The following is a 20,321-nucleotide window of genomic DNA, read 5'->3' as shown; positions in this document are numbered from 1 at the left end:
CCTGGCTCCATCAACCTGTGGCAAGATGTCAGGCTGGAAATGTTTTCACAATAGGGATCTGGGCTGAAACTGGGTTTTGGGGACAGCCCCAAGGCTAGATTCCATGGTGGTACGTGGAGGTTTAACCTGGGAGGCCACATCCAATCAATAATCTGTGAGCCTGACAACAAGGGTAGGTTCCTGGCCAGGGTGGGTGAATGTAAGCTGAAGAATTACCTGACTTCCCTTCATGAGCTTTTGTGTTGTCCAGCAGGAGAAACAAAGTCAGGACTTTTGACAGGAGATATCCCAGGGCATGTGTGCCTCGTGGCAGGTTTGAGCTCATGCAGGAGACTTGTGGAAACAGCTTCTAGGTTTATGTATACAATGGAATATTCCTCAGCCATTAGAAACGACAAATACCCACCATTTGCTTCGATGTGGATGGAACTGGGGGTATTATACTGAGTGAAATAAGTCAATCGGAGAAGGACAAACATTATATGGTCTCATTCATTTGGGGACTATAAAAAATAGTGAAAGGGAATAAAGGGGAAAGGAGGAAAAAATGAGTGGGAAATATCAAGGAGGGAGACAGAACATGAGAGACTCCTAACTCATGGAAACGGACTAGGGGTGGTGGAAGGGGAGGTGGGTGGGAGGTGGGGGTGACTGGGTGATGGGCACTGAAGGGGGGCACTTGATGGGATGAGCACTGGGTGTTATTCTATATGTTGGCAAATTGAACACCAATGAAAAATAAATTTATTAAAAAAATGAAACATAGTATAAATATTAAATATTCCAAAAAAAAAAAAAAAAAAAAGGAAACAGCTTCTAGGGAGATTGCCTCCTCACATGGGAAATGCATCATCCCATTACCATCTGCTCTAATAGAAGATACTGCAGATGGACCACATCTTACCTCTGCCTCTCCACTTGTTGGTCAGCAACCGCAGTAAAGGCATGGAGATAAGAACAATCCATTGCCCAGTGATATTATTAAAAGTGCTCATTTTAATGGGAAAAGAAACCCAACTGAGTGGTGATAAGGGAACATAAAATACATGAGCCTCCTGTTACCAGAGGGTGAGATGAGAAGGTTTCAATACAGTGTTTTAGTTTCTTTAGAAGAAGCCATTGCAGTTGTTCTTCTGGCAGTGGACAGAGCTAATCCTGTCTTTAAAATTTTTGGTGATAGTGTGTGTGATGCACAACTTGGAAATGTATGGAATCAATACATTGTGTTGCATTAGGGATTTTTCCATTTGGAGACATCTAAGTAAATCAGTTCCATGTGGCGGCTCTAGCAAGTTGGGTCTCACATGCCAGTGATCATACAGAAGCAAAGAATCGAAGGAAAGATGGTACCTGCAGACTCCATAAGCAAGGAAGGGAACTCAGGGAGAGAATGGAATTTTAAGAAATCCCTCACAGAGTAAGAGCATGGGAGTGAAGACACTCTGGTTACAGAGAAGTGAGACAGTAGTGGATAAGGAGAAGCACCACCACCACGAAGGATTCAGACGCTGCCAATTCCTTCCAATGTGGCTGATTTCGCACTTGAAGTGTCCTAGATAATGTCTGGTAGAGCACCTTGCTGTCCTATGCTTCTTAACTGCAAATGAAAAATAATGCCAAACACGTTGGTCTTAGGAATGTGGGAGGGAGCCCAGAACCCAGCAGCATGGCCACTGGGGAGTCTCCTTGAGAATCTCTCTCCCTCTATTTTTCAGCCCCCACTTTCCTGGTACTCTGTGGTTTCTCTCTGGTCTCTCCCTGTCTCAAATAAATAAATAAATAAATAAATAAATAAATAAATAATAAATAAATAAATAAATCTATCTATCTTAAACAAGAAACAAACAATGAAACATGTTTGCATCTTTGCATATATGTTCCCACATCCAAGTCGATTAGATCCGTGGAGCCCAGTGTTAGTATTTCAGGGTGTGGGAAGCACTGAAGTCCTTTGGACTTTGCTACACTGACCTCCTCTCTCATGTACGACTTTCCAAATCAGGGACATTGTCAAGACTTTTTCAACAATGTGGTTTACTTTTGGGGTCTGCCATGCACAGTCTGGGTCCCTGCTCAGTGAGAAGCTCCATCTCACTCTCCAACTGGCACAGATCTATCGCCATAGGTTTCTATCTCAATCAGACTAATGAATAAATAAAATGTCAAATAAAACCCTGATATTTTCTCTACAAAATTCAAAGTGTCACATTATTTTCTAATAACTGTGATATGTGCATGTTATAATCCATTCTGAAAGGAAGTAATTGAAACCTTAAATGCATGCATATTGACCAAAGTTTAAAACACCATGAGAACAATTGCCCAAATAATAAGAATCTGCATAATCATGCAAATTTACCTTTCAACAATGGATTTAGTCAATCTAGCCCCTAAGATATATAATTGTAACAGAGCATCCATTAGTTAACCTCAAAACCCACATTCATTCAGTCGAGAATGTCTTTCTGAGGTGTCAACCAAGGACCAAAATTGGACTGGAAGTGATCTGAAATCCCGTGTCCACCTCTTCTTTGTTAGGAGATTGTCACACAGATGGACAATAGTAAAGTGTTCTGGACAGGTTAGAGTTGCTGGGATATGGAGCAATTCCCTGAGGGAGAAGGGTCCTTGCCAGTCATCTTCTCTTCAGTCAAAGGTGGGGGTGGATTGTGAAGGGACCGTGATGTAATCAATACTATCTAATGAGGCAGGATGCATTTAACTCCTGAAATATAAGCATTCCATTCCTCTTTGCATTTCCAAAAATTATCAAGCATTTCCATATTTATAGGTTGACTTCTCAATATATATTTTGTGCACATAATTTCCTGAAAAGAGGTGTGTTGCCATCCAAGGCTGTAGGTCATCGGCTTACATGGTAGTTTGTCATTTCTCTGTGTGGGTGCCCTGGGTTTTCAAATTGGTGCTGGTTGTATATTACCAAACGCATTGCTACCAAGACTCCACCCATGCTTATTTGGACAAATAGTCTTTCCATATAAAGAGAAGATAAGCAATGGGATGAGGGATGCATGAGGACACGGTCAGACATGCTCACACCGACTCCAGGTCCTCAGCATCATTTCCACACTCAGTGCTGGCTGCTCACTTCTTCTAATCCTTTCACCTGCAACTTGCCCCTTTTTTCCCCAAGGCTGAGGGAGGGGAGGTTTCACCCAATGTGCTTTAAACTGTCCCTGAATGCATCTATTATTAATGTTTGCTATGAACCTAGATATTAAAATCCTCTAACAATGTGTCTATGTACATAATAAACTCAAAATATCTTCCACACAATAGTCGATCTTTCATAGTAACTTACAGTAGACATTAGGCATTTTCTATGTATCAACTCCCCGAGCAACCTTTTAAAATTGATTATTGTCATCTCAAGAATAAATGTATTTTATAATTGAGTGGAGTTAACTATGTAAAACAATAACAAAATACATTTAGAAAAGAAATATTATAGAGAAGAGGCTAGCTGTTAGAAGATAGGGGCCCCCATATCATCTCATCACTGGAACTTAGGTAGATACCTATCAAATCATGATGAATGCCCATGAATCCAAGCTCTCCGGTAAGATAAGAATTGCTGGAATGCTACAAGTAGGAAAGCAACTACTTCCTTTTTTTGAGTTCAATTTGCCAACATATAGTTTAACACCCTGTGCTCATCCCATCAAGTGCCCCTCTCAGTGCCCGACAGTCACCTCAACCCCACTGCCACCTCCCCTTCCACTATCTGTGTCCTCCATTGGGGACCAAGGCTGCCCCTCCCTCCCTGAGGGGACTGGGAAAAGGTCGCGTGGATGGAACTGGCTACAGACATGGAGATGTGATGGGGGTGAGGGTGGGCATTGACAGCCCAGATGGGAGGCATTCAGGCCTCGTTCCTGAAACCCAGCCTGTGGGCTGTGTGGATAAATAAAGATGACTTTCCAGCGTCAGTCTGACCTTTCCGTTGTGGAGTCTCACATTTTTCTGCCGGCACGCCCTGGTTCAAGTCCTTCATTTGGGAATCCCTGCATGGCCCAGCGGTTTAGCACTTGCCCTCGGCCCAGGGCGTGATCCTGGAGTCCCAGGGTCTATCCCCATATTGGGCTCCCTCCAGGGAGCCTGCTTCTCCCCCTGCCCCTGTCTCTCCCTGTCTCTCTCTGTGTCTCTCATGACTCAATATAGAAAATCTTTCAAAAGTATGTAGTGTTCATCTGAAGTGCATACTTCCCACTGAGTTCTTTATTTCAGTGACTCTAGTTTTCATTCTGGGGTTGGTTTTGTTGTTTTTTTTTGGCATCTGTTCTTCAGTATATTGTACTTTTTAATAGAATTTCAAGGTTTTTCTATGCCTTTAATTACATGAAAGTGTTAGTGGAGTGTTTGTGTAAATATGCCCTTTTTATAGCTGTTGACCATCCCTCACATGGATTGTTTGCTCGTGTGTTTTCTAATTTTGGATTGTGAACTCATCTTCAGCAGGGCTCTCCTTGTGACCTGGACCATGGTGGTGGTCCTACAGCATGATAGATTTTGTATCTAACATCTCAGAGGTAACACTGACATAAAACCAGTTTCATTCTTGGCTGTGGATTTCTATATCACACAGTTCACATTTTGGACTCAAAACCAGGGCAAGCGGTAGGCACGGATTTCTCTGATTTTGTTTTAAGATTTTTTTATTTCCCCACGAGAGACACACAGAGAGGCAGTGACACAGGGAGAGGGAGAAGCTGACTCCTTGCAGGGAGGGAGCCCGATGCAGGACTCAATCCCAGGTCCCCAGGATCAACTCCTGATCCACACAGGTGTTGAGCCTCCCAGACATCCCAGGCACAGGATTTTAACATCTCAAGGGAAATTTTTGTTAACTCAGATCCCAGTAAGAGACCTTTCCAATTCTTTGTGATGATAGTTGTTTTGTCCCAGATAAGCAGCAAAACCCAAGCCCCTAGCCAAATTTAATAATCTGCACACCACCCCATCCTAGACTGCCATTAACATCACCTCGAGTGCTTATTATCTCACCTTATTTTTTACAGCTGGACATTTCCTTTTCATTATCTAGGATTGGCTGCACCATAATTTGCCTAAATCCTCATTTTGTGCATTAAGGTTGTCTCACATATTTCTCTAACTCTCATAAAAAATATCACCATGAATAGTCTTACAGGTATTGAGAATTATGGGTGTTGTTTTGTATCTTCTTCATTGCATGAAATTGTTTTTTCAGCAGCATTCATCAACATCAGAAAGTCAAATTGTTGGAATCTCTCATACTGGGGATTTTCCTCCCAGGAAAGCAGAATAAAAAGATCTGGCAAGAGAGCATAGACTATGGTAAGAAATTCAATGAAATTATGAATCATAGATTCTGAAGTGGGTGAGGAGAGAAATCAAGATAACAGGAATCAGAATTAATCAGAAGAAAGTAAGAGTCAGTGGTTGTAGGCCCCAGTGAAGTAGGAACAATTCAGTGATTACCATGTAAGTTCAGGAAGTAGTAGTCAGAAAATGCAATGTATGAGACAAGATTTCAGGGGTGGGATAATTCTTGGGTCCTGGAAAAAACCAGGTAGGCCACAAGCAGCTGAAGTCGAATGGATGGGTGAATATTATTGATAAAGAAATCAAAGGAGAAGCCAAAGCATTGAACCTACATGGACACTGTGGATTCAATGGGATCATCTACATGGATAAAGACATCACTCAAGATGAAGGACTGAAGGGGTCCCTGGGTTGCTCAGTGTATTGAGCATCTGCCTTTGCTCCAGATCATGATCCTGGAGTCCTGGTATCTAGCCCCATGTCAGACTCCACAAGTAGTGGGAAATCTGCTTCTACTTCTCCCTGTGCCCCTACCCCAGCTGCTGCTGCTTCTCCTTCTCATTCTTTCTTCTTCTTCTTCTTCTTCTTCTTCTTCTTCTTCTTCTTCTTCTTCTTCTTCTTCTTCTCTTCTTTCTTCTTCTTCTTCTTCTTCTTCTTCTTCTTCTTCTTCTTTCGGCGTCTTCGTCTTCTTCTTCTCTCTCTCTCTCTCTCTCCCTAACTTTCTCAAATGAATAAAAATTTTTTTAAAAATGATGATGGACTCAAGACTAAGACTTTGAGATAAGTGCAAATTATTCACAGAAAATAAAAGGTATCCATATCAGAAGTGTCAGGGAAATGGTGAGTAGCAAAGTTTCTATGGGACAAGAGATTTTCTAATTGGAGGACAGGAAAAGTGGTATGAAGGAGTCAGAAGAAACAAGGAAAATACTCTACATCCCCACCTCAAAGAACTGTAGAGTCTGGGAGGAACGGTCCCTATTTAAGACATATGCAAAGGAAGCAGTATTTTCATGGAAAATCCAGGTTACAGTTAAAGCCAGGAGATTCAAGAAACAGGAAATCAAGAAACCGTCTAAGGAAACAGGAAGTTTTCCAGGCATGCAGCTGGACCACTTAAGGAATGCAATGGATGGTTGGGTGAAGTACGCAAGGATATGGATATTGGGCCAAGGAAGCACAATCAGAATATGATGGGGATAAGAGTACAGGAGAGAATACAGGACCAAAGGGGCCGATGATTTGGGTGATGGTCAAAAAATGCAAGAATAATAAACAGAGAGAACTGCTACATCAGACAAGGGGAAGGGCAAGGACACAAGAGTCTCCTAACTCACCTGACATGCAGTTGGGCATCTCAGGTAGTGAGCCAGGAAGGAAGCCCAAATGTAGGTACTGAGCACTTGGGAGCTGTTGGCCTCAGTCCTATTTCTGGCTACAGGGGAGGGTCAGGCAACACACCAAGGGACCCCAGGAACCAAGAAGAAAGCTACACACACTCAAGTCCTGTTCTAAATCATCCCCACAAGATCCTGTCCAGAAACATGGGAGAGGGTCAGCTGACAGTACTCTGTGCATGCTGTGCACCGTCCCACAGGCCTGCCTGCGACACCCCAAGTTTTGGCTCAAGTGTCAGTCACACCGGTTTGGAACCCACTGCCTGCCTATCTACTTCCCTGTCTGGCCTACAGTATCCTTGCGGGAAAATAGACATAATATCACTGACCACTCCATGTTCATGGAGGGACCTAAGTGATGCACAAGGGCTTTGGAGAGTGTAGTAAGTTAACCAGCTGGAGGCATGCACGTCCCACTTTGCCCACACCTGCTTCAGATCCATTCTCTTGGTGCGCAGCCCCTGACTGCAGCACAGCCCTTTCACTGATCTTTGCCTAGTAAGGGGCAAAACTACAGGTTATCCCAAGGCCTAGGGACTCCTGTGATATTTCTTCTGTCTGCTATTTCCTGGGGTCACTCTCCAACCTCGCACCCGGGGCCCTGTCCCTGGCTGGTGAGCCCACTGACACGCCCGGAGGGAGGGGCACACATATTTCATAATGGGCATTGAGCCAGGGGATGATGCGGGGCTGGCGTGGGACATAAAGACTGGGGTAAGTCTGAGCTTATGTCCAGTTACTCATTTGGTCAAGATGAGTAACTAGCCAAACGCCGTTTGGAGAAATGACCAAAAAGCTGCCTCAGATCTCCTGTTTCGACCCCAGGCTCCACCGACCTACTCTACTCCTTCCTCCTCTGGACCCCGTGCTCCACCTGCCTACTCTATTCCTTCCTCCTCTGGACCCCGCCCTCCACCTATCTACTCTATTCCTCCCTCCTCTCATTGTCCTTCCTCCTCTCGTCGTCCAAAGCCGCTTCCTCTTGTGTCCCTTTACGTCCTCAACACTCCCCAGCGTTGTCCACCTCTCTCAACTCACAGGCCTACCTGTTTCCCTCCTGTTCCTAGTGCTTTCCTTTCTAGCCGCGCTAACCTACAGGTTCCCCACGCATCCTTGCTCTATTCCTTCCAAAAGGTCCAGTCCCCGCTGTTTTTGTCTCGCTCCTGTTCCCTGTTTCCCCACTGTCTACTTTCCTCGTATTCCCCCTCAGCCCCGAAGACTTGAAAGTCTTATCCTCCCCAACCTTCCAGCCAACTCCAACCAGACCTCCGTGATTCACAAATCCTATCCTGGAGAGATGATTTCCCTGTGAGTGGGCCGGTCCTGATATCATCCGGAATTGCCAGAACAGTCGATCCCCAGGAGCTTGACTTGGTGAAGGTTGGGAACTCAAGACAATGCCAATAACATTTAGCTCGGAGGGTAAGCCTTTTCCATGATGGCGTTTTCACCCATAACAAGGTTATTGTACTATTCTCTGTATGTTACCTTCATCCTTGGAAATCGCCTTCAGATGCCGGAGATACCTTTAGCAAGATCCTTTTTTCCAGAAAACCTGTTTCTTTCCTCTCTTTCCCAATTAGCCAGCCTGAATGAATTCTACATTTATAACTGGTTTCTCCGTAGAATTTGGTCTGTGACCACAGAGCAAACAGCAAGACCAGGGACACAAGGTAGAGAAGAGTGAGTGGAAAACATCTCATCTGATCTCTACACGGGTGAGTCCTATTGATCTGCCCTGGATGAAAGTGAATGCGGAGAATGGGCGACCCCTAAGAACTCACACACAGAGCACAAGACCCCTATTATAGACATACAAGGATTCAAGGTTCCCTGGTCTGGTTCCTCCAAGACTCTATTGTCCTGCACCCTAGGACTTGTAAAACGTACTAGGGATTTTCTGTTTTGAGAAATGCCTCCGGCAAAAAGGTGCGGGGGCGGGGGGGGGGGGCGGCACCTCCCATTATCTTGTCATCAAAGCTCTGAGGGTTGAACCTCTGGATCCCAGAAAAAGGCAGGTACCAAGCCTAGAAGGCAAGGACACATCCATATCCTCTCCAGATGATAGCATCAAATAAACTTATGGTGTATATTATAATGTTCATTATAATATATTAACAATTAACATAATAATAATATATATGTATTTATCATATATATTTAAAGTTCTCTTAAACCAAGTACAGATTCAGTGGAATCTCAATCAAAATTGTAACACATATATTTGGAAACTTGATAAGCTGATTATCATTTCCACAGACAGGCAAAAGACCCAAGAATATCCATGACTCCCTTAAGAACTGGTAGGAGTAATTTTCCTGCCAGACACCAAGACTTACCACAAAAATTGTAGTAATTAAGATCGCATAGTATTAGTGCCAGCATAAACAAATAGATAAGTGGCAAGAAGAGTCCAGACCCAGGTTCACACCTACGTGGACACTTGACTGAAGACAAAAGTATCATAACAGAATGATGCAGATGGACTGTGTTTGCAACACATTGGTTCTTGGTCAATTGGATACTTATAGAGAAAAAAATTAAGCTAGATTCCTACGACATAAGCACACTCAAGGATCCACTTCAGGTAAAAATTACATCTAAATGTGAAAGAGCAAAAACAAATTGTGTAGGATCGCTCGGGTCATCAATGGCTATTGAGCACTGGAGACGCACTGTAAGGTATAAAATTTACACTGGATTTTAAACATAGTATCAACAATCAATAAAACATCTCAAGAGTATTTATATTGAAATATTGATGATTTGGACATACTGGATTCAATAAAACATATTTTTTAAAAGATTTTGCTTATTTATTCACGAGAGACACAGGGAGGGAGAGGCAGAGACACGGGCAGAGGGAGAAGCAGGCTCCATGCAGGGAGCCCGAAGTGGGACTCGATCCCGGGTCTCCAGGATCAGGCCCTGAGATGAAGGCAGCGCTAAACCGCTGAGCCATCGGGCTGCCCATCCCTACAACATGTTTGAAATTAATTGACCTGTTTCTTTTTGCTCTTTTCATTAGATACTAGAAAATTTTGTGCCCAATGTGGCTTGTTTCATTTTTATTGGACAATACTGACTTGAAGGTCATGTGAGAAAAATATTTTCACAGCATCAACTAGGAAAAATGTCTTAAGTGTCACTTAGAAAGCACGAAGCAAACCATACCCTGGGAACCTAAGTGTGCAGAACACACGGCTCCCAAAAGGGCTTATTATATCCCTATTGGATAAAGAACTCCAGCAAAATGGTGAAGAAAAGACCAGCGATACAAAAGAAAACTAGGAAAAGATTGGTAACAGGAACTTCACAAAAGAGGATATCCAAGTGACTGACGGGCATACAAAAAATGTGGCCAACCTCATTAGTCAATAGGAAAAAGCAAATCAAAATCATAATGAGAGGGGTGCCTGGGTGGCTCAGTTGGTTCAGTGTCTGCTTTTGGCTAGCCCTACTAAACCAATCGTATCTCTTTGGAAAACCCCATTTGGCTATGGTTGGTTCAGTTTTCTTCTTATATATTGCTTGACTTAAATTCCTAATGCCTTGTTAAGGATTTTTGACATCTGTGTTTACGAGGTTATTTATCTTTAGTTTTCTCTTTTGTACCATTTGTCTGGTTTTAGTGTTGATGTAATGGTAAACTCATCATGACTTAGGAAATGAGGTTTTTGGCTGGCTCAGTTGGTAGAGCATGTGACTTTGATCTCAACCCAGGTTGGGATAAGCTTTCTTAAAAATTTTTTAATTAAGAAATAAAAATAGCCAAAACCAATGGGAAATGTATCTTCCACTCCCGTCTAATGGAAGAGTTTGGGGAAGAGTGGTATTTTCTTCACTATAGGTTGGACCCACTGACCAGAAAGACAGTTGAGCCTGGAGGCTATCTTGTGGAAAGTTTTTCGATTATAAATTTAAAAAGAGTTATTTACAAATGAAATTTTTAAAAATAGACATAAAGCTATGCAGATTTTCTATTTCTTTTCTTTGTTTTCTTTCTGGTCAGTTCTGGAAATCTACACCTTCACAGAATAATCCATTTCATCGAAATCTTCACATTTCTATTGGTTGCTTTTCCTCCTAGCTATGGGTCACATTTTCCTGCTTCTTCTACTGTCTGCTTTTCTAGTACTTTTCAACCGATGCTGTCCTTTGCGAATGTTCTATTGCTGAGTGCTGGATTTGGCTGTGTTTCTTTCAGACGTGCTGGAAATTCTTCCGGGAGGCAGTTTGGCCCCGTGTGGATCCACCTGAAACTTCCAGAGCTTGTTTGGAAGCCGTGTTAGGATAAGGCTAAAGCAACCTCTTCTCTAAGCTAGCGGAGTCCAATTACTGAGATGTAAACTTCTGAGGGCCTCTATCCAACCCTTTCAACTAGGACGCTCTACCCTGTGTGCTCACAACTCCGTCCTGTACACATTCTGGGTGTTGCTGGGCTCACAGCGTTGCCGTCGTCCCTTCACCGAGTTTCTGCCTCTTAGTGCTGCCCAAGACTTCAGGCCTTTCCTTACACATCCTGACGCTCGCTCTCCCTCCTTCCCCTCTCTCCAATTTTCTGCTCCACAATTTCTCGGCCGCCTCACATGCCTGAACCTCAGTCTGTGTCTCCTCACCCAAGTGCTGTCACCTGCTCATCTTGGCTTCTGCTTTCCTGCATATTTCTCCAAGCAGAAAGCTGGAGCAACTGCAGGGCTCATCTCCTTTGCCTCCCTTTTCACAAGGAGTCATAGTGCAGGGCTACTCGGTACCCAGGGCCTGCATTTAAAAATCTTGTTTTATTTTTCTAAGCTCTATTTGGTGTCTCTGTTCTCCTTATGCGAATAAACACTCCCTCTGTCCGGGAAGCAGATGTAGGGCAGGGGATTGGTGGCAAGATGCTCTCGTACCTAGTATGCAAAAGGCATGTTTGCTGCTGCTGAGCCGAGTGGGTGGGACTTGCTCAGAAGTCTACATATTTAAACATGTCCTTCTTTCAGTTTCTATCCTACATTACAATCAGGTTGTTGTAATCAAAAAACTAAAAAAAACTCATGAATGAATGTGCACTATAGGCACAGACACAGGAAACTTATGTTCTCTTTTCTCATCTTTAGCCAAAGGAATGCCAAGCACTTAGTATAGCTGGTTAATCTTGGTTCAAAAAGTATACAATCTTGATGGATTCTGTTTTTTTAAAGATTTTATTCATTTATTCATGATACACACACAGAGGCAGAGACATAGGCAGAAGGAGAAGCAGGCTCCCTGCAGGGAGCTCGATGTAGGACTTGATCCCAGGACCCCGGGATTGCAACCTGAGCCAAAGGCAGACGCTTAACCACTGAGCCACCCAGGTGTCCCGAATTCTAATATTTTGTGATGTCAGTGGCCACAAACGTAACTGAAGATCTCGCCTACTTTAAATCTTTTCACTATTTTCATCTTCTTAGGTTCTGTCAGCAGCAGCTTTATATCACTGTTTATACAAAAGAGGAAGGTCCTGGCCTACGCTTAATAGCACGTGGTGATTCTATGGAGTCTAACCTTTCTTGCAAGGTTATCTTTCCTTGCACAAATCCATTATGTGCTGGCCTTTCTCAGGCAGCTCTCCACCTCCTAAATAGAACAAACCTAAAGAACCCTGTTGTCTCTGGGCAGGAGGACAAAGCTCCCCCAACCACAGAGAGTTGGTCCAGTCCTAGTTTATAGGAATACTACTATAAGAGCCTGTTGTAGGGTTTTCAATCACCGCCGTTTGAAGGTCTGCCCTCATGCTGGAGTGCCTCCAGGGCGTGGTTCCAGCTGCTGCACAGCAGCTCACCATCATGCAGTGCTTATCTCCTGGGTAGTTAAGACCTTTTGTACGATTGGATAATTTTCATGTGTTTCTTCAGGAAATTTTCATGCATTCCTTGTCAGGTGAATTCCACGAGAGTTGTTTGTTGTTAATGTGGGTGGCATGTTTCTATTACATTTTTCTAGAAGTTGATTTCCCTGTTAGCTGTCTCTGTGCCTGCTTCTAATGGAGAGGTTGGGACAGGATTCAAGAAAAATCTGCAACTTCAGACACTGGCTGAGAAACTAGAGGACGGGGCTGTTATGTTTTTCTATGCTCCAGTATGTTCAACGCATCATCTGAGTTTAGATGCACACTGATGGCCTGGAAGCTCGCCCCCTACAGTCACTCAGCTGGCGGGTCCTGGGCTGGGCTGGGACCCCATAATAACGTGGGGCTGCAGGGGAGAGGAGATGAAACCACAGTGACTCCCACCTCCCTTCAGAGTCTCCTCGGAGCCCCAGGCCTGTGTCGGGGGAGGGCGGCCGGACCCCTGGGCGCGGGCCAAAGAATGGCCAGTTTCACAGGAGACTACGACGGTCTCGCTAGTTCTCCCCGAGCTAAGAGTGCGGCTCCTGAGCACAATGATGCTTCCTCTCGACTCGGGCTTTGTAAGATAGTGAAGACTTCAAAGGCTCATGTTTGAGCCTTGCTAGAAAAAGGCACCCAGCTGTGGCTCACCAGAAGCAACAGAGGTGCTTCTCTAGCTCAGCTGCGGTGTGAGCCAGGGTGCTTGTTTCTGAATCATGTTCAGGTCTATGTAATGACGTCAGCAGAAGAAAGCTCACAGTCCTAACTGAGATGATCTCCAGGCAGCAGCCAGCCAACATTTACCAAACACCTCTATCTTTCCGTACTAAGCCAGGTCCTGGCAACGGAGAGATGGACCAGATATATTTCTTGCTCAGAAGTGACTTTCAGGGATCCCTGGGTGGCGCAGCGGTTTAGCGCCTGCCTTTGGCCCAGGGCGCGATCCTGGAGACCCGGGATCAAATCCCACGTCAGGCTCCCGGTGCATGGAGCCTGCTTCTCCCTCTGCCTGTGTCTCTGCCTCTCTCTCTCTCTCTCTCTGTGTGATCATAAATAAATGAAGAAAAAAAAAAAAAACGGAGGTACAGGGCAAGCCACTCTGGTGGGCTTTCTTAAAAAAAAAAAAAAAAAAAAGAAGTGACTTTCATGTAAAGAAAACAATTTAGCAAAGTGTTCTGGGAACTATAGATGTGGAGTAGACCATGCCTCAGAGAAAACTTGGCGGGAGGAGCTACAGGGTCCAGACGGGTTTTACAAGATTACACGTGGGCTCATTATAAATCGGTTTTCCCAGACAGACACAGGGGAAAGAGCCGTGCAGGCTAAGGACAAGGAGCAGCAAGAATTAAAACAAGGAGCCACTCAGTAGGTAGCGGGGTTCAGGAAACTGCCCAGGTGTCTGTACAGCTGTCTGGACAGATGTGTTCACGACTGTGTCTCACACGACACACGTCCTGGACTGTGCTGTGTCTTGAATGAACGAACACATAGATGAATAGATGCAATATTGAGTGTGAGAGAGCATGGGCTCTGCAGTCAAAGTGTAATATAGGAAGTATCTAGAGTAGTCAAATTCCTCGAGAAAGGAAAATGGTCCTTGCCAGAGGACACAGAGCGCAGGGGGCCATGGGAAGTCGTTCCGTGGGGATGAAACAATTCTGGAAATTAGTTTCACACGAGGCAAATATGCTTAAAATTCCTGAATCACATCCTCAGAAATGTTTCCAATGGTAAATCTTATGTGAACTTTACCACAATGACATTTTCTAAAATCAAAAACTGTGAAGTCCCCATGTTACATTCATTAGGTTCTTGAGTCTCTATTATCCCACCTGTAATCAGGGACAGAGAAACTTTTTCAGATTTTTTTTTTATTTTAAAATATTTTTTTTTCAATTTTTATTTATTTATGATAGTCACAGAGAGAGAGAGAGAGGCAGAGACATAGGCCGAGGGAGAAGCAGGCTCCATGCACCGGGAGCCCGATGTGGGATTCGATCCCGGGTCTCCAGGATCGCGCCCTGGGCCAAAGGCAGGCGCCAAACCGCTGCGCCACCCAGTTATCCCTTTTTTCAGATTTGAAACCTCGTCCGTTTCCCGAGCTAGACGGGGAGAGTTTTGATCCAGGCAAGGGCTTGATATGGGACAGGTCTCTGACTCCTCCCCAAATCTCTTTTAGCCAATGACTGTCGAAGGGGCGGTGCAATCAGGTCCCTAACCTGCTGGGCCTGCCGCCAGAGGGTCCCGTCCAGGCTGCTGCAGGAGCAGCCCCAGGAACCAGGCCGGACCTCGAGAAGCCGAGGGAAGGGGAGTCGCGGGCTTCAGGCTTCAGAAAGAAGCGAGGCAGGGGAAATCCCTTCTGGAAGGGGGGTGAGGAGGTAGCTCCACGTGCCCGGTGGCTGCTATCCTCGGTTTTACCACTCTGGATTGTGAGGTCCTCGCGAGCTGAGCTCCTAGTTACCCCCGGATAATGCTCAGCAGGTGTCTGGCCGAGGGTGAGTCTTCAAGAGGGCGGGACATTAACGCTGTGATGTGAAGCTCTGCCGGTGTTTTTCTACAGTTCACACAATCACCAGAAAGCCCGTGTCTTGGCACCAGAACCTGGAGGAACCTGCAGACGGTAAGTCCCGTGGTTTGGGAACAACACTGAGGTACAGCACAGACAGGCAGCTGGCTGGAGAGACCTTTCAGGGTAGTGTTACCTTGGGCAACACTCTGAGCCTCAGAAAGCTGGACTCACACTCACGAAGCTCACAGGACCGTCAAGCATAGGGCCGTCCCATTAACTGTCAAGGCCAGAAAAATCCTCCTAATGGCCTTCCCAGGGCATTCATATATTCAGTTATCAAACGTGGAGCTGTTCCCAGCAGAGGTCCTGAAGTCATTTTAACGGACTTCCAAGCCTGGTTCTACCACTCGTTAACCATGTGACTTTGAGCCAGTAATTTTAAATGTCTCTGAACCTACCTTCACATAGTGGTGAGGTTAGACAACATCACGTAAGTAACTCAGGACCTAGAATAGTATTGTCTTGCCGATCTGGAAATGCGACTGTTTTTCATTAATACCATGTGATGGTCCCTCAGATGGGGCCGGGAGTGGAGACCTCATACCGTGCCGATGGAGACAGACAAGTAGGTAAGGAGTAAAATGGGAATGGCAACAACAGAACACACGCATGCCCCTGGTCAGACAGTGTGGACTTCTGGGAAGGCTTCCTGGAGGTGGAGGTGGAGAAGCTCAGGATCAAAGACCAGGAGGACATTCTGAGTTCTATGGAAAGACAGAGGAATGAGAGATGCCAGCATGGCCCAAGATATGGCGGTAGTTTGGCCTGGCTGGAGTATACAGGTGCACGGGGCAGTGCTCAGAAACAATGGAAGAGAGGTCTTCGGTGGGTGGAGAGCACCATCCTTCCCGGCGGGCTATCCTCCCTCCCTCCTTGGAGTAGAATTTGATGCAGGAAAGATACGAGGTCGATATAGGAGCACGGGGGGTAGGCAGGTGGGGTGGGCAGGAGGAGGGAGGACTCCATAGCAGAGTGGAGACAGACAAGTGAAAAGAGCAGTAGAGCGTCGGTAGAGGAAGTGAGGATGCTATCTGTCCTGGAGAGGCGAGCCCAGCTCGAGGAAGGGAGAGGAGGTGGGGCCTTGCAGCACTAAGATGAACAGGCAGCGAGGGACCTGAACGCTAGCCAGGATTGCCATGCTAACGGCTTATCCTAAGGATGCGCTCAGCCGGGTGCCATGTCCTTCGTTCTCAGCCATCTCGCTGTAGGTGGATATTGGCCCCAATTTACAGTTGAGCAAAGTGAGGCCTGGAGAAGTTAGACCACCTAGTTAGGCTAGTAATGGAAGGGCCAGGAAGGGCTGACTATGAAGCCCAGGTTCCTGCCGTTGTCAGGCTGCCGCCCTCCAAGTGAGACTTGGTAGGGGGGAAGCTGAAAACGAAAACTGAAACCTGTGCAAGTCCTCAAGCTAGGGAGTGACAGGCACGTGTGGGCTTGGCAGCCCCAGCTCTTGCAGGAGGGAGGATGTGGCCTCTTACAACCCTCCCCCGCACTCCGTCATGGCCACATTGGCCCCGCTTGCTCCTGCCTCAGCGCCTTGGCTCTTGCTTCCTGTCCGGGTGCTTCTGTCTGCCCCTGCCTGAGGCTGGCTGCTGCTTGGCATCGGGAGAGGCCTCCCCTCGCCGTCCCGTTCTAGAGTTGCCAGCCCTGCCTGTACCTCACCGTCGGGTTCGCTTGTCCCCTTGTGTAGCATGTCCTCTGTCCCCCCAGCCAGACCACCAGCTCCAGGAGAGCAGGTACCGTGCCTGCCACACTCTGCTCTACTTGCGGGGTCCAGGAGAGTGCCTGGCACAGAGATTGTGCTCAACAGATATGTGTTGCGAGATGAGGGTTGCAGGCCCTTGGCAGGCCCCCGAGGCCAGCTGCTGAGGCCGGGCCGAAGGACCCAGGAATTCTCGGCCCCAAAGCCTGCTTCCCTCAAGACTCATGCCTCTTCTCCTAGCCAGGTTCCTAAATCTTATCCACCAGGCCGCTCAGGGGCCACGGAAGAGATACCCAGACACGCAAACAGAAAGCCCAGAAATTGGACGGGACTCTGAGGCCTAGGTAAGCATGGCTCCTTGCCTTGGGGAGGCCCAGGGGCAACAGAGGCTGTGGCTAAGAGAATGGTATAGGAGGCCAGACCGCCTGGCTTTGACCCCTGGCTACCACTTACTAGCTGTGTGACCTTGGGGGAGTCATCGAAGGTCTTTAGTGCTTGTGGTTCCGCAGTGGAGCAAAAATGGAGATATTACAGCATGAGGCCGTGTGTTCACGGTGCCCAGAGCAGGCCTAACCCACAGCAAAACACACCCCCTTTGATTGGAGAGGCTCCAGGAGCGTGAGGAGCCCGGGAAATGCAATCGTCAGCAGTCTCTCCCGAGATGACATAGGGCTTCTGGTGCTAAGACATTTCCGAGAACTTCCTGCCACGCTTGTCTCTTGTGTTGCTCCCGTCTTTCGTCACACGGAAGTTTTCCGTTTTGAAGTCATCAGATGTGCCGGTGTTTTCTTTTCTTTTTTTTTTTTTGTGCCGGTCTTTTCCATCCCGGGGTCTGGGCGCTGTGCCTTGCTTAGGAAAGCCTGCAATATCCAGAGGAGCAACACGACTGGCTTTCCTTTTGGGCTTTTCCTCAAGTTGTCGTGTCTTTTGAACACGTGGCTTTTAGGCCATCCGTGCCTTTTGCCCCTGAGGTGAAGCTGGAGACGCTGATGCTCAGCTGGCTCAGAACTTCCTTCCCTCCCTCCAAGGCACCGAGTTCTGGCGCCCCCCGTCTCCTGGGGCTTACTGCTCCTCAGCCTCCTCCTGACGCCCAGCCTCTACTCCTCGGGGAGGTCCTGCTCATCCTTCAGGAGCAGCCAGGAGTCCCCTGCTTATAAGGTCCCGTTAAGGAACGTGCGCCCCGTGCTCTCCACCCTGCAGATTAGGGCACCTTGCCCGTGTTCCTCTGGAGCATTGCATGCCTCCTGTCCCCCACCATTCAGCCGGATTCCATTACCAATGGAACATGGTGGCTCTGGAGCCAGAGAGCTTGAGTTCAGATCCCAGCTACCGCACTTTGGGGCTGGGGGCCTGAGGAGGAATGGAAAGCAGAGCTCATAGCGCAGCCACTGAGCAGTCCCGGGCTCGTCCCGGCCCCTTGGTTTGACCCAGTTGTCTTCCTCTGCTGTGGGTGCACCCTTCCCAAGGACGGCCCACATCCTTAGCTCTTGCCTTTCTACCTTTGTACCGTGTGGTCCGGCCTCCCGTTTTCTACAGCTCCTGCTAGGGCATGTGTCTCTGCCACAGGGCAGCTGCAGGGGGATTGGGGTAAATAGCTCAGTTCTAATGAAGGGAGGGAGGGAGGGAGGGAGGGGGTTTGAAGGGGAGGCAAGAGAAAGGAAGGGTGGAGGAAGAAGGGAGGGAAGGAAGGGAGGAGGGAGGCACGGAAGGAAGGAGGGAGAGAAGGAGGAGGAAGGGCGTAGGAAACAGCTGTTCATTTACTCTAGCTTCTATTTGCCTGTGGGCCTGCACCCCGGGGAGGGCAGACTGGGAGACCAGAGGGTCCAGCAGGGAAGCCCCACCCCCACAAGGGTTGCTGAGCCTGAGAGAACTCCATCAGCCCCAGTGGAACTTTGGGCTCCGTCCCCCCCAGCCCAGAGCTGACCTCGCCCGGGACATGCAGACAAACCCAGTCACAAAGTGGGGACACTGGGAAAGCCACACTCAAATACCTCCAACTTCTGCCCTCTGGTAAATTTGAGGAAAATGTATCCTTTCAGGCAATTGTGAAGGTTAATCTTACAACTTCTCTAAGTCGTATGTGTCAGCGGTGCTGTTGCTTCTCTGTGTAACCACGTCAACCACGTCCATTCTTTCATCCCAGGAGTGTGTGCTGAGCCCCTGGGGTGCGCTGGCCCAGGCCCCACGGACTCTGAACCCAGGTTGCCCTCCCTCCCCGGGGGTTGCCTTCTGATGCCCACCATCTCCTCTCGGGTCAGCCCGGAATGTGACGAGCGCAGGCTGAACCGTGTCAGGGTGCACAGCGACATGCGCCCCACAAGGCTAAAGCGTGGAGCTGGCGAGAAGATGATCGCCTCGCGTCGTATTCAGCGCCCACCTCGGTCTCATCCCTGAAACCCAGCGTGTGGGCTGTGTGGATAAATAAAGATGACTTTCCAGCGTCAGTCTGACCTTTCCGTTGTGGAGCCTCACATTTTTCTGCCGGCACGCCCTGGTTCAAGTCCTTCATCTTGGGAATCCCTGCGTGGCCCAGCGGTTTAGCACCTGCCTTCGGCCCAGGGCGTGATCCTGGAGTCCCAGAGTCGAACCTCAACAGGCTCATGGAGCCTGCTTCTCCCCCTGCCTCTGTCTCTCCCTGTCTCTCTCTGTGTCTCTCATGACTCAATATAGAAAATATTTCAAAGTACATAGTGTCCATCTGAAGTGCATACTTCCCACTGAGTTCTTTATTTCAGTGACTCTATTTTTCATTCTGGGGTTGTTGTTTGTTTGTTTGTTTTGGCATCTGTTCTGCAGTATCTTGTACTTTTTAATAGAATTTCAATTTCTTGTTCTATGTCTTTAATTACATGAAAGTGAAAAAAAAATAATTACATGAAAGTGTTGGTGTAGTGTTTGTGTAAATATGCCCTTTTTTATAGCTGTTGACCGTCCCTCACATGGATTGTCTGCTCGTGTGTTTTCTAATTTTGGATTGTGAACTCATCTTCAGCAGGGCTTTCCTTGTGACCTGGACCATGGTGATGGTCCTACACAGCATGATAGATTTTGTATCTAACATCTCAGAGGAACACTGACCTAAAACCAATTTCATTCTTGGCTGTGGATTTCTATATCACACAGTTCACATTTTGGTCTCAAAACTGGGGCAAGCAGTAGGCACAGGATTTCTTGATTTTGTTTTAAGATTTTACTTCCCCACGAGAGACACAGAGAAAGGCAGTGACACAGGGAGAAGGAGAAGCAGACTCCTTGCAGGGAGCCCGATGCGGGACTCAATCCCAGGTCCCCAGGATCAACCCCTGATCCAAAAGTAGATGCACAGGTGTTGAGCCACCCAGGCATCCCAGGCACAGGATTTTAACATCTCAAGGGAAATTTTTAACTCAGATCCCAGTCAGAGACCTTTCCAATTCTTTGTGATGATAGTTGTTTTGTCCCAGATAAGCAGCAAAACCCAAGCCCCTAGCCAAATTT

General features: G+C 47.0%; 1 long non-coding RNA gene across 2 annotated transcripts; it reads left to right on the top strand.

Annotated features, from left to right (window-relative positions):
- The first annotated feature begins 8,150 nt into the window (after positions 1-8,150).
- On the top strand, positions 8,151-19,116 carry LOC119879409. 2 transcript variants are annotated; one of them, XR_005387494.1, is made up of 5 exons: positions 8,151-8,440; positions 15,055-15,193; positions 15,660-15,711; positions 17,085-17,188; positions 18,988-19,116. It is a non-coding gene; the product is annotated as an uncharacterized LOC119879409 (long non-coding RNA). The 2 variants fall into 2 exon arrangements; XR_005387493.1 differs by lacking the exon at positions 8,151-8,440 and having other exon boundaries at positions 14,947-15,193.
- The last annotated feature ends 1,205 nt before the right edge of the window (positions 19,117-20,321 follow it).

Source organism: Canis lupus, unplaced genomic scaffold, assembly GCF_011100685.1.
Source record: "Canis lupus familiaris isolate Mischka breed German Shepherd unplaced genomic scaffold, alternate assembly UU_Cfam_GSD_1.0 chrUn_S749H912, whole genome shotgun sequence".
NCBI lineage: Eukaryota > Metazoa > Chordata > Mammalia > Carnivora > Canidae > Canis > Canis lupus.
The sequence above is the reverse complement of the archived record's forward strand: the minus strand, read 5'-3'. Positions and strand labels throughout refer to the sequence as shown.